The sequence below is a fragment of the Salvelinus sp. IW2-2015 genome, unplaced genomic scaffold, assembly GCF_002910315.2.
Source record: "Salvelinus sp. IW2-2015 unplaced genomic scaffold, ASM291031v2 Un_scaffold1184, whole genome shotgun sequence".
NCBI classification, from domain to species: domain Eukaryota; kingdom Metazoa; phylum Chordata; class Actinopteri; order Salmoniformes; family Salmonidae; genus Salvelinus; species Salvelinus sp. IW2-2015.
The window spans coordinates 103,849-115,920 of NW_019942767.1; positions in this window are offsets into that span (position 1 = coordinate 103,849).

Here is a 12,072-nt window from a genome sequence, read left to right on the forward strand (position 1 = left end):
CCACCTCAATGAGGCACGGTCCACCTCAATGAGGCACGGTTCACCTCGATGAGGCACGRTTCACATCGATGAGGCACGGTTCACATCAATGAGGCACGGTTCACCTCAATGAGGCACGGTTCACCTCAATGAGGCACGGTTCACCTCAATGAGGCACGGTTCACCTCAATGAGGCACGGTTCACATCAATGAGGCACGGTCCACCTCAATGAGGCACGGTTCACATCAATGAGGCACGGTCCACCTCGATGAGGCACGGTTCACCTCGATGAGGCACGGTTCACCTCGATGAGGCACGGTTCACCTTTATTTTTTTCGCTTTTTTTTTTAATTTTTTTAAATTTATTTAAAAAAAAAAATTGACACTTCCGGGTTGGAGCGACCTGTCGCACTTCGCACTTTGGTCCGCAGCAGCTAGCCAGCTAGCAAACGTCCACCGTCTACCGAATAGCAGCACTTTGGTCCGCAGGTAGTATAACTTTTCATTACATTTCATTACATTTCATTTTACATTTTACATTTCATTACATTTCATTATAGTACAACGGTTTAATTTGTCTAATCTTAGCAATTTCTCTTAGCTAGCTACATAGCCGTCTTTGTATCAAAGATAATTGCGTAATTATCGTATTTCGTCGCTCCTAACGCAGTCTACACTGCTATCTGCCATCTGCCAAGCAGCTAGCCAGCTAGCAAACCTCCACCGTCTACCGAATAGCAGCACTGTAGCAACTATTACACCCAACTGAACGACTTGATTAGTGTAGTGTTAGCTAGCTACATAGTTGTCTTTGCTGTCTTCGTATCCAAGATAATTGTGTAGTTTAGAGTGTGTAGTTTAGAGTGATTATCTTAATTTACCCGTTAGCTAGCCACTATCTGTGTCCTTAACGTAGGAGACACTGCTAGCTAGCCAACAGCTAGCCAACGTCTACCGAATAGAACTTCCGCACTCAACAACCCGTCGCATTCCGCTTCGCTCCACAGGTAGTATCACATTTTCATTCATTTCATTACAGTACAACGGTTGATTTGTTTGATCGTAGCTAGCTACATAGCTAGCTACATACCGTCTTTGTATCAAAGATAATTGTGTAGTCTAGAGCGATTTTCTAGTCTAGCCAGCTATTGTCGTTCTTTTAACGCAACGTAACGTAATCAACACTGCTAGCGCCAGCTAGCCTAGCCGAATAGCAGCACTGTAGATACTATTACACTCAACGGAACGACTGATTAGTGTAGTGTCAACAACGCAGCCACTGCCAGCTAGCCTACAAAGTCAACAACTGCCAGCTAGCCTACAAAGTCAACAACGCAGCCACTGCCAGCTACCCTACTTCAGCAGTACTGTATCATCTTAATCATTTTAGTCAATAAGATTCTTGCTACGTAAGCTTAACTTTCTGAACACTCGAAACGCGTAGTCCACTTGCCACTCCAATCTCCTTTGCATTAGCGTAGTAGCTCTTCTGTAGCCTGTCAACTATGTGTCTGTCTATCCCTGTTCTCTCCTCTCTGCACAGACCATACAAACGCTCCACACCGCGTGGCATCGGCCACCCTAATCTGGTGGTCCCAGCGCGCACGACCCACGTGGAGTTCCAGGTCTCCGGAAGCCTCTGGAACTGCCGATCTGCGGCCAACAAGGCAGAGTTCATCTCAGCCTATGCCTCCTCCAGTCCCTCGACTTCCTGGCACTGACGGAAACATGGATCACCACAGATAACACTGCTACTCCTACTGCTCTCTCTCGTCCGCCCACGTGTTCTCGCACACCCGAGAGCTTCTGGTCAGCGGTGGTTGGCACCGGGATCCTCATCTCTCCCAAGGTGTCATTCTCTCTTTCTCCCCTTACCCATCTGTCTATCGCCTCCTTGAATTCCATGCTGTCACAGTTACCAGCCCTTTCAAGCTTAACATCCTTATCATTTATCGCCCTCCAGGTTCCCTCGGAGAGTTCATCAATGAGCTCGATGCCTGATTAGCTCCTTTCCTGAGGACGGCTCACCTCTCACAGTTCTGGGCACTTTAACCTCCCCACGTCTACCTTTGACTCATTCCTCTCTGCCTCCTTCTTTCCACTCCTCTCCTCTTTTGACCTCACCCTCTCACCTTCCCCCCCTACTCACAAGGCAGGCAATACGCTCGAACTCATCTTTACTAGATGCTGTTCTTCCACTAACCTCATTGCAACTCCCCTCCAAGTCTCCGACCACTACCTTGTATCCTTTTCCCTCTCGCTCTCATCCAAACATTCCCACACTGCCCCTACTCGGATGGTATCGCGCCGTCCCAACCTTCGCTCTCTCTCCCCCGCTACCCTCTCCTCTTCCATCCTATCATTCTTCCCTCTGCTCAAACCTTCTCCAACCATCTCCTGATTCTGCCTCCTCAACCCTCCCTCCTCCCTTTCTGCATCCTTTGACTCTCTATGTCCCCTATCCTCCAGGCCGCTCGGTCCTCCCCTCCGCTCCGTGGCTCGACGACTCATTGCGAGCTCACAGAACAGGGCTCCGGGCAGCCGAGCGGAAATGGAGAAAACTCGCCTCCCTGCGGACCTGGCATCCTTTCACTCCCTCCTCTCTACATTTTCTCTTCTTTGTCTCTGCTGCTAAAGCCACTTTCTACACTCTAAATTCCAAGCATCTGCCTTCTAACCCTAGGAACCTTTCCACCTTCTCCCTCCCTCCTGACATCCTCCTCCCCCTTCCCCCCCCCCCCCCCCCCCTCCTCCTCTCTTGCAGATGACTTTCGTCAACCATTTTGAAAAGAAGGTCGACGACATCCGATCCTCCGTTTGCTAAGTCAAACGACACCGCTGGTTCTGCTCACACTGCCCTACCCTGTGCTCTGACCTCCTTTCTCCCCTCTCTTCCGAATGAAAATCTCGTGCCTTGTGTGACGGCCGGCCGCCCAACAACCTGCCCCTTGACCCTATCCCCTCCTCTCTTCTCCAGACCATTTCCGGAGACCTTCTCCCTTACCTCACCTCGCTCACCAACATCATCCCTGACCGCTAGCTACGTCCCTTCCGTCTTAAGAGAGCGAGAGTTTGCACGCCTTCTTGAAAAAAAACTACACTCGATCCCTCCGATGTCAACAAACTACAGAACCAGTATCCCTTCCTTTCTTTTCTCTCCAACTCACCTTGAACGTTGCCGTCCTTGGCCAGCACTCCGCTATCTCTCTCAGAATGAGACCTTCTTGATCAAAATCAGTCAGTTTTCAAGACTAGTCATTCAACTGAGACTTGCTCTTCTCTGTATCACGAGGCGCTCCGCCACTGCAAAGCTAACTCTCTCTTCTTCTGCTCTCATCCTTCTAGACCTATCGGCTTCCTTCGATACTGTGAACCATCAGATCCTCCTCTCCACCCCTCTCCGAGTTGGGCATCTCCGGCGCGGCCCACGCTTGGATTGCGTCCTACCTGACAGGTCGCTCCTACCAGGTGGCGTGGCGAAATCTGTCTCCTCACCACGTGCTCTCACCACTGGTGTCCCCAGGGCTCTGTTCTAGGCCCTCTCTATTCTCGCTATACACCAAGTCACTTGGCTCTGTCATAACCTCACATGGTCTCTCCTATCATTGCTATGCAGACGACACACAAACTAATCTTCTCCTTTCCCCTTCTGATGACCAGGTGGCGAATCGCATCTCTGCAATGTCTGGCAGACATATCAGTGTGATGACGGATCACCACCTCAAAGCTGAACCTCGGCAAGACGGAGCTGGCTTTCCTCCCGGGAAGGACTGCCCGTTCCAATGATCTCGCCATCACGGTTGACAACTCCATTGTGTCCTCCTCCCAGAGCGCTAAGAACCTTGTGCGTGATCCTGGACAACACCCTGTCGTTCTCAACTAACATCAAGGCGGTGGCCCGTTCCGTAGGTTCATGCTCTACAACATCCGCAGAGTACGACCCTGCCTCACACAGGAAGCGGCGCAGGTCCTAATCCAGGCACTTGTCATCTCCCGTCTGGATTACTGCAACTCGCTGTTGGCGGGCTCCCTGCCTGTGCCATTAAACCCCTACAACTCATCCAAGAACGCCGCAGCCCGTCTGGTGTTCAACCTTCCCAAATTCTCTCACGTCACCCCCGCTCCTCCGCTCCTCTCCACTGGCTTCCAGTTGAAGCTCGCATCCGCTACAAGACCATGTGCTTGCCTACGGAGCTGTGAGGGGGAACGGCACCTCAGTACCTCCAGGCTCTGATCAAGGCCCTACACCCAAACAAGGCACTGCGTTCATCCACCTCTGCTCTGCTCGCCTCCCTACCACTTGAGGAAGTACATTCCCGCTCAGCCCAGTCAAAAACTGTTCGCTACTCTGGCCCCCCAATGGTGAACAAACTCCCTCACGACGCCAGGACAGCGGAGTCAATACACCAACTTCCGGAGCACACCTAAACCCCAACAACCCATCTTTAAGGAATACCTAGGATAGGATAAAGATAATCCTTCTCACCCCCCCCCCCCCTTAAAAAGATTTAGATGCACTATTGAAGTGGCCGTTCCACGGATCATAAGGTGAATGCACCAATTTGTAATCGCTCTGGATAAGAGCGTCTGCTAAATGATCTTAAAGTAAAAATGTAAATGTAAATGAGGCATGTTCAGAATGCACTTTCACCAGTCAGCCAGTCAGCTCCAAACATTCAACATACTGATTAAGTTAAAGAAAACACACACGTAGTAACCACAGCCCTCAATGTCCACTTTCATGAGCAGGTGATGAATCTGTATGCTAGCCCCACAGGGCCTATATTATACTGCTCTGCCTGCTTTAATGGCAGAGGAAAGGAAAGCCACAAGGTGCAACTGAGGAGCTCCTTGGACTGAATGGGAGAACTATACTGGCTCAAACAAACAGCATGTGCCTACAACAGATCCCAGGGGAGGAAAGGTCTGGAGGAGAACCAGACCAGGGACCTAGTGCACCCTCCTCACCCCTCATCTCCACCCTCACCCTGTACCCGGAGGACCTAGGGCACTCTCACTCCTCATCTCCCTCTCACCCTATACCAGGAGGACCTAGCACTCCTCACCCCTCATCTCCACCCTCACTCTATACCAGGAGGACCACTAGACACTCCTCAGCCCTCATCTCCACCCTCACCCTCATACTCCCCCTCACCCTGTACCAAGGAACCTAGGCACCTCACCCCTCATCTCCCCCCTCACCCTATAACCAGGGATAACCACTCCTCACCCTCTCTTCATTCTATCCACCCTCATCTCCACCCTCACCCTGTACCAGGAGGACCTAGGGCACTCCTCACCCCTCATCTCCACCCCTCACCCCTCATCTCCACCCTCACCCATATACCGGGAGGACCTAAGGCACTCCTCACCCCTCATCTCCACCCTCACCCCTGACTCCACCCTCACCCTATACCGGGAAGACCTAGGGCACTCCTCACCCCTCCTCCACCCTCCCCCTCATCTCACCCTACCCATACCGGGAGGACCTAGGCACTCCTCACCCCTCATCTCCCCCCTCACCCCTCATCTCCCCCTCATCTCCACCTCACCCTGTACCGAGGACCTGGGCACTCCTCCCCCTCATCTCCCCCCTCACCCTATACGGAGACCTAGGGCACTCCTCACCCCGCATCTCCACCCTCACCCCTCATCTCCACCCTCACCCATAACCGGAGGGCCTAGGTCACCTCGCCCCTCACACTCCTGTTCATCATACATCTCATCGATGTGCACTGCACATAAGTCTGACTTCAATCAATACAAGTACAGTACCGAAGCAATGGACTTGCTACTTACAATAAATGTATCAGAGATATCTGCATGAGAAATCACACACACCACGGCACTAAATTATCACAAATACTTTTGTCTGACATTTTTAATATATCAGTGAAATTGTCCCCCTTTTTTTTTCACCGTGCCACATCTGTGCTGATTAAGGTTGAACAATTCCAGGAATTTAATGAATTCCCTGTTTTCCCGAAATCCCAGTTAGACGATTCCCAGAATCAGAAAGTAATAAAAAACTGGATTGGATTCCAACCAAGAATCTGAATAAACAACTGGGATTGGGATTCCAACCAGGAATTCTGAAAAAATCTGGGATTTGGATTCCAACCAGGAATTCTGAATAAACAACTGGATTGGGATTCCAACCAGGAATTCTGAATAAACAACTGGATTGGGATTCCACCAGACTGAATAAAACAACTGGGATTTGGATTCCAACCAGGAATCGAATAAACAACTGGGATGGGATTCCAACCAGGAAATCTGAATAAACAACTGGGATTGGGATTCCAACCAGGAAACTGAATAAACAACTGGGATTGGGATTCCAACCAGGAATTCTGAATAAAAAAACTGGGATTTCAAAAGTTCCCCCAGGAATTCTGAATAAACAACTGGGATTGGGATTCCAACCAGGAATTCTGAATAAACAACTGGGATTGGGATTCCAACCAGGAATTCTGAATAAACAGGGAGTTTACTGAAAGTTCCCGGGAATGTTGCAACCCTAGTGCGGATGCGGCCAGAGAACTCAATTCATTGTAATAAGTGTTGATTTAACTTGGAGATTAAAGTTTCCCAGAAGCCAAGCTGTCACAGGAGTTATGACAATATTACATGTTTCAGTTAACTGGCCAAGAAGTTCAATAAATTGCAGAGCATATTTATCAGAATTTCATCATGTAATTTCGCAAAGCTGGGAACGCTATGTGGTTTTCTTCATTTATATATGTATATATTTATATATGTACCTTATTTTCCAACACTCTCTCCTGTTGCATCCTGTTCCTATCATGTGTGCGACCCGCCAAAGTCAGTGTACTGCTTTTTTTGGTGGATGGATTATTGAGTGATTCTGCCCCAGTTTAACTTGAAGGAAGCCTACAGCTTGGTGTGTTTAATCCCCCACGATTTAAAGATTTAAAGAAGTCTCAAACGCTCAGGAGAGGGCTCTGTCAGGAAACYAGAGGAGAGGAGCTGCGGAGAGAGGGGAGGAGAAGAAAGAGAGAAGGAATGTATCATCAGTATGGAAGTAGACCTCCAGCCAACTCGTCATTCACCCCTTACTTACTCTTTCATTGGCTACTGTTTAAATCCTCACAGTTAGTGCGGAAGACCCTTGGGGTTCACTAACCCCTATCCACTTTCAGAATGCATCTTAGCACTCTCTCAACATATACGTTTCTCTCTATATCATTCTTTAAAGAGTCTCTTTCACCGTGTTATCCCTCTCCGATCCCTGGCACTCATCTCTCTGGAAGAGGTGTGCTTGGTTTGGATCCTTTCAGAGAGGATTATGGCTCTAAGAAGTGGACACCTGTCAACATGTATGAACCCTTCAACAACAGGACGGTAACAAGAGAGTACCCTCCCCCATTTTGCTATTGGCAAACACAGTAGCATAATACACTAGCATAATACACTAGCATATTGCGCTAGCATATTGCACAGCAACCAGTAGCATATTACACTAGCCAATTACACTAACATATTGCGCTAGCCTACAACATATCTTATTACACTAGCATATTACACTAGCATATTGCGCCAGCATACAAAATATCTTATTACACTTGCATATTACACTAGCATATTGCGTTAGCATACAAAATATCTTATTACACTAGCATATTACACTAGCATATTGCGCTAGCATATTGCACTAGCATATTACACTAAAATATTACACTGGTATATTACGCTAGCATATTACACTAGCATTTTACAATAGCATACACACTAGCATATTACACTAGCAATATTACATTAGCATATTACATTAGCATATACATTAGCATATTGCACTAGCATACACACTAGCATACAACATATCGTATTACACTAGCATACACACTAGCATATTACGCTAGCTTACACGGTTATCATATTACACTAGCATACACACTAACATATTACACTAGCATATTACTCTAGCATATTAGGGCGGCAGGGTAGCCTAGAGGTTAGAGCGTTGGACTAGTAACCGAAAGGTTGCAAGTTCAAATCCCCGAGCTGAAAAGGTACAGGCAGTTAACCCATCTCCGAGCTGTCATTGAAAATAAGAATTTGTTCTTAACTGACTTGCCTAGTAAAATAAATAAAATAAAAACACTAGCATATTACACTAGCATATTACACTAACTTACACACTAGTATATTACACTAAAATATTACACTAGCATTTTACACTAGCATTTTACAATAGCATACACACTAGCATATTACACTAAAAATTGCACTAGCATATTACACTAGCATACACATTAGTATATTACAGTAGCATATTTCACTAGCATATTACACTAGCATATTACACTAGCATTACACTAGCATATTACACTAGCATATTACACTAGCATATTACACTAGCATATTACACTAGCATATTACACTAACTTACACACTAGTATATTACACTAAAATATTACACTAGCATATTACACTAGCATTTTACAATTAGCATACACACTAGCATATTACACTAAAAATTTGCACTAGCATATTACACTAGCATACACACTAGCATATTAAACTAATATATCACACTAGCATACACACTAGCATATTAAACTAACATATCACACTAGCATACACACTAGCATATTAAACTAACATATCACACTAGCATATTACTAGCATATTGCACTAGCATATTACACTAGCATATTACAATAGCATATTACACTAGCATATTACACTAACTTACACACTAGTATACTACACTAAAATATTACACTAGCATATACACTAGCATTTTACAATAGCATACACACTAGCATACACACTAGCATATTAAACTAACATATTACACTAGCATACACACTAGCATATTAAACTAACATATCACACTAGATACACACTAGCATATTAAACTAACATATCACACTAGCATACACACTAGCATATTACCTCTGGACTCCTCCTGCTGCTCTGGATAAGTATATCTGGTAAGTACAGCTATCAGAACGAGTGTGTGTGTGTGTGTGTGTGCTGTGTGTGTCTGTGTGCGTGCTGTCATGACGTGGCCCTTTCTGGATATAGATCGTGGCTTCCCCCTCTCACTCTTTCCTACACCCAGGTTCTGTTATCTCAGGACGTAAATTCCTGGCGGAGACTCTCTTCCCCTTTTCATGCGGAGAGAGAGACCACAGAGTGAACAAAGGATTTCACGTGGCCAAACTCCTAAATCCCCAAAATGGGAAAATAAAACTATATGTCCACTTGTGAGAATGTGGGAAGGGTCCGTGGACACTTAAGGGGCTGTTATGTTGAGTGTGTTTAATTTGATGACCTCACGAAGGACAGGAAACACACATAACTATATTTCTGAATGTGTACATTTCTCAATTCTGGTGTTTGCATCTAATTATTGTATAAAATGAATGAGAAAGATGAAACTATTTGTGAAATGATGTAATTTGATGTTAAACCTTTAATGTGAGAGAATTGAATTCCCTTTAAAGTTTAACTAAGGCATTGGCCTGCCCCCGTGAGCACAGACATGATCTTGCGTCATGGAACAGACCTTTCCTATTATTACGAATAAAAAACCCTCCTGAGGAAATCCTCTTCAGACCACGCATACCTAGGTGTAAGCTGAGGTGGTACAGGTTTGAGAACCAAGACTAGAAAACTATACCACGTGGAGCATTGGCTACACGGCTGGACATGGTTCAACTGTGAGACTATCGATCCCTACAGAATAAGAGCAAATCTTAGATACTAATTGCTAGTCTTTAGCTAGAAATGATGTAAACCTGGGACGAGAATACCGACAACCGCCGAAACATCTGTTCTGAGAACATTTATGAATGGTACTCTGAAGTATCCATTCTAACCACGAAACACTTTGATCTTCAGGGAAACAGGAAGAGAGAGAGAGAGACAGATGGACTCTCCAGCAGACGGACCTGATTCCAACAGAGAAGATCACGACGACACACGGGTGTAAATATATATTTATTGCAATTATTCCCGAATGAGTGAGCATTCATGTGAAAAGGATTAGAATTTCAATGAATATAATTATCAACTGTGTGTAGTGACTCCCTTTTTTCTTTCCTGCTTCTTTCTCAGTCCACACCCCCTTCCCTTTGTCCACCAAGCCGTCATATCGGCTAAGCCCAGTAGGGAATCTTCCCTATCCTTGTTAGTAACCAATATCTACTGATTGTTTATGCATTTCTGTGATTATTTAGTTAGTTAGTAAATAAATGATTAAGCCAATTGATGTATGGATGATTCATAGTTTAGGCTGGGTTCGTGCAGATAATCAACAATTTATGACGTTCAGATGAGACTGACGTGAGGTAAATAATAATTAGTTAATAGAAGACTAATTGATCAGATATCAAAATATCTGAAGAGTTATATACAGAAAAATATAACTTTGTAATCTGAAGATTTTCCGTGGTGCCCCGACTTCCTAGGTAATTACATTTACATGATTAGTTTAATCACGTAATAATAATTACAGAGAATTGAATTGATAAAATAACAGTCTTCACTTTTAATGATGCCAAAGACACGACAGTGCACACTTCAATTATGTGTTTGTTTTCTGAGCCAGTGTGACGAGAGATCCACACATGCTGTCTGTGTCCATCCCAACAGTGTTGATATAAGTTACTGTTTATAGCATCCTAGACTGAACCAATGTCCATCCCAACAGTGTTGATTAGTTACTGTTTCATCCTAGACTGAACCAATGTCCATCCCAAACAGTGTTGATAATAAGTTAACTGTTTATAGCATCCTAGACCGAACCAATGTCCATCCCAACAGTGTGATTAGTTACTGTTTATAGCATCCTAGACTGAACCAATGTCCATCCCAACAGTGTTTTAAGTTACTGTGTTATAGCATCCTAGACTGAACCAATGTCCATCCCAACAGTGTTGATTTAGGTTACTGTTTATAGCATCCTAGACTGAACCAATGTCCATCCCAAACAGTGTTGATATAAGTTGACTGTTTATCATCCTAGACTGAACCAATGTCCATCCCAACAGTGTTGATATAAGTTACTGTTTATAGCATCCTAGACCGAACCAATGTCCATCCCAACAGTGTTGATTTAGGTTACTGTTTATAGCATCCTAGACTGAACCAATGTCCATTCCAACAGTGTTGATTTAAGTTACATTACATTGTGGGCTTCAATAGCAAGCTTTCTCTTCTGCCAACATTCCTAGTGGAACAACTTCATCACAGCACCGAGTAGTATAACAAAACTGTCCAAAGCATTTAAGAGACAATTAGTTTTCTTCTGTGAAGTCGAGAGCTGCTGAAGACACATTTGTCCAAATTAAAAACACAGTTAATATTATTTTAATAAACTAGATTTATGATGAAATACTAGTCATTTTAAATGAATACTATTTCATTAACTTGAATATCCCACATTTTAACTGAATATGGATTCCAACTGTGAAATTAAAATGTAGATCAAAATCATTTTGATAATTACGTACATGCTCTGTATTATAAATAAAACAATATTCTGATACACTTAGATTCTGAACAAACTTTGGGTGAAATATGATGAAAAAGGACAGGTACAGACAAATACTTTATTTTGCTTTGGTGGACAACTGAAGTCGTTAGTATGAAAGTGGTAAAATGAGATAGGTTTTTACTGCATAATAATGTTCACTGCGATGTAACCAACAAAATATCTTTTCATCCTGTATCATATAACAGATTCTAATTAATTTCACTGTCTACCTGAGGTAGACGTTTTTTTTGCTGACATCAGAGCCGCTGAGGGGGATTTAGCCTGGGTCAATGATAGGTGAGATGTCAAATCAATGAAATACAAGATGGTATTCCTGTACATACTGTGAGTAATACAGTTAGACTATTGGGAAATTAGAGTTTTGGGATTTTATAGGAGGAAGTTGGCCCTCTGGGAACTGTTTTAATTTGGTTTGTGTGCAGAGCTTGGTGTGGGTGGTCTTGACTACTGTTACGAGCTGTACCGCAAATGATTACCGTATGTGATATCGTTGATGTGACGAAGGAAGGCCAATCCTGTCCCTTTAACGCTCACAATGTTGTTGTAACAAAGAGCCACTCTA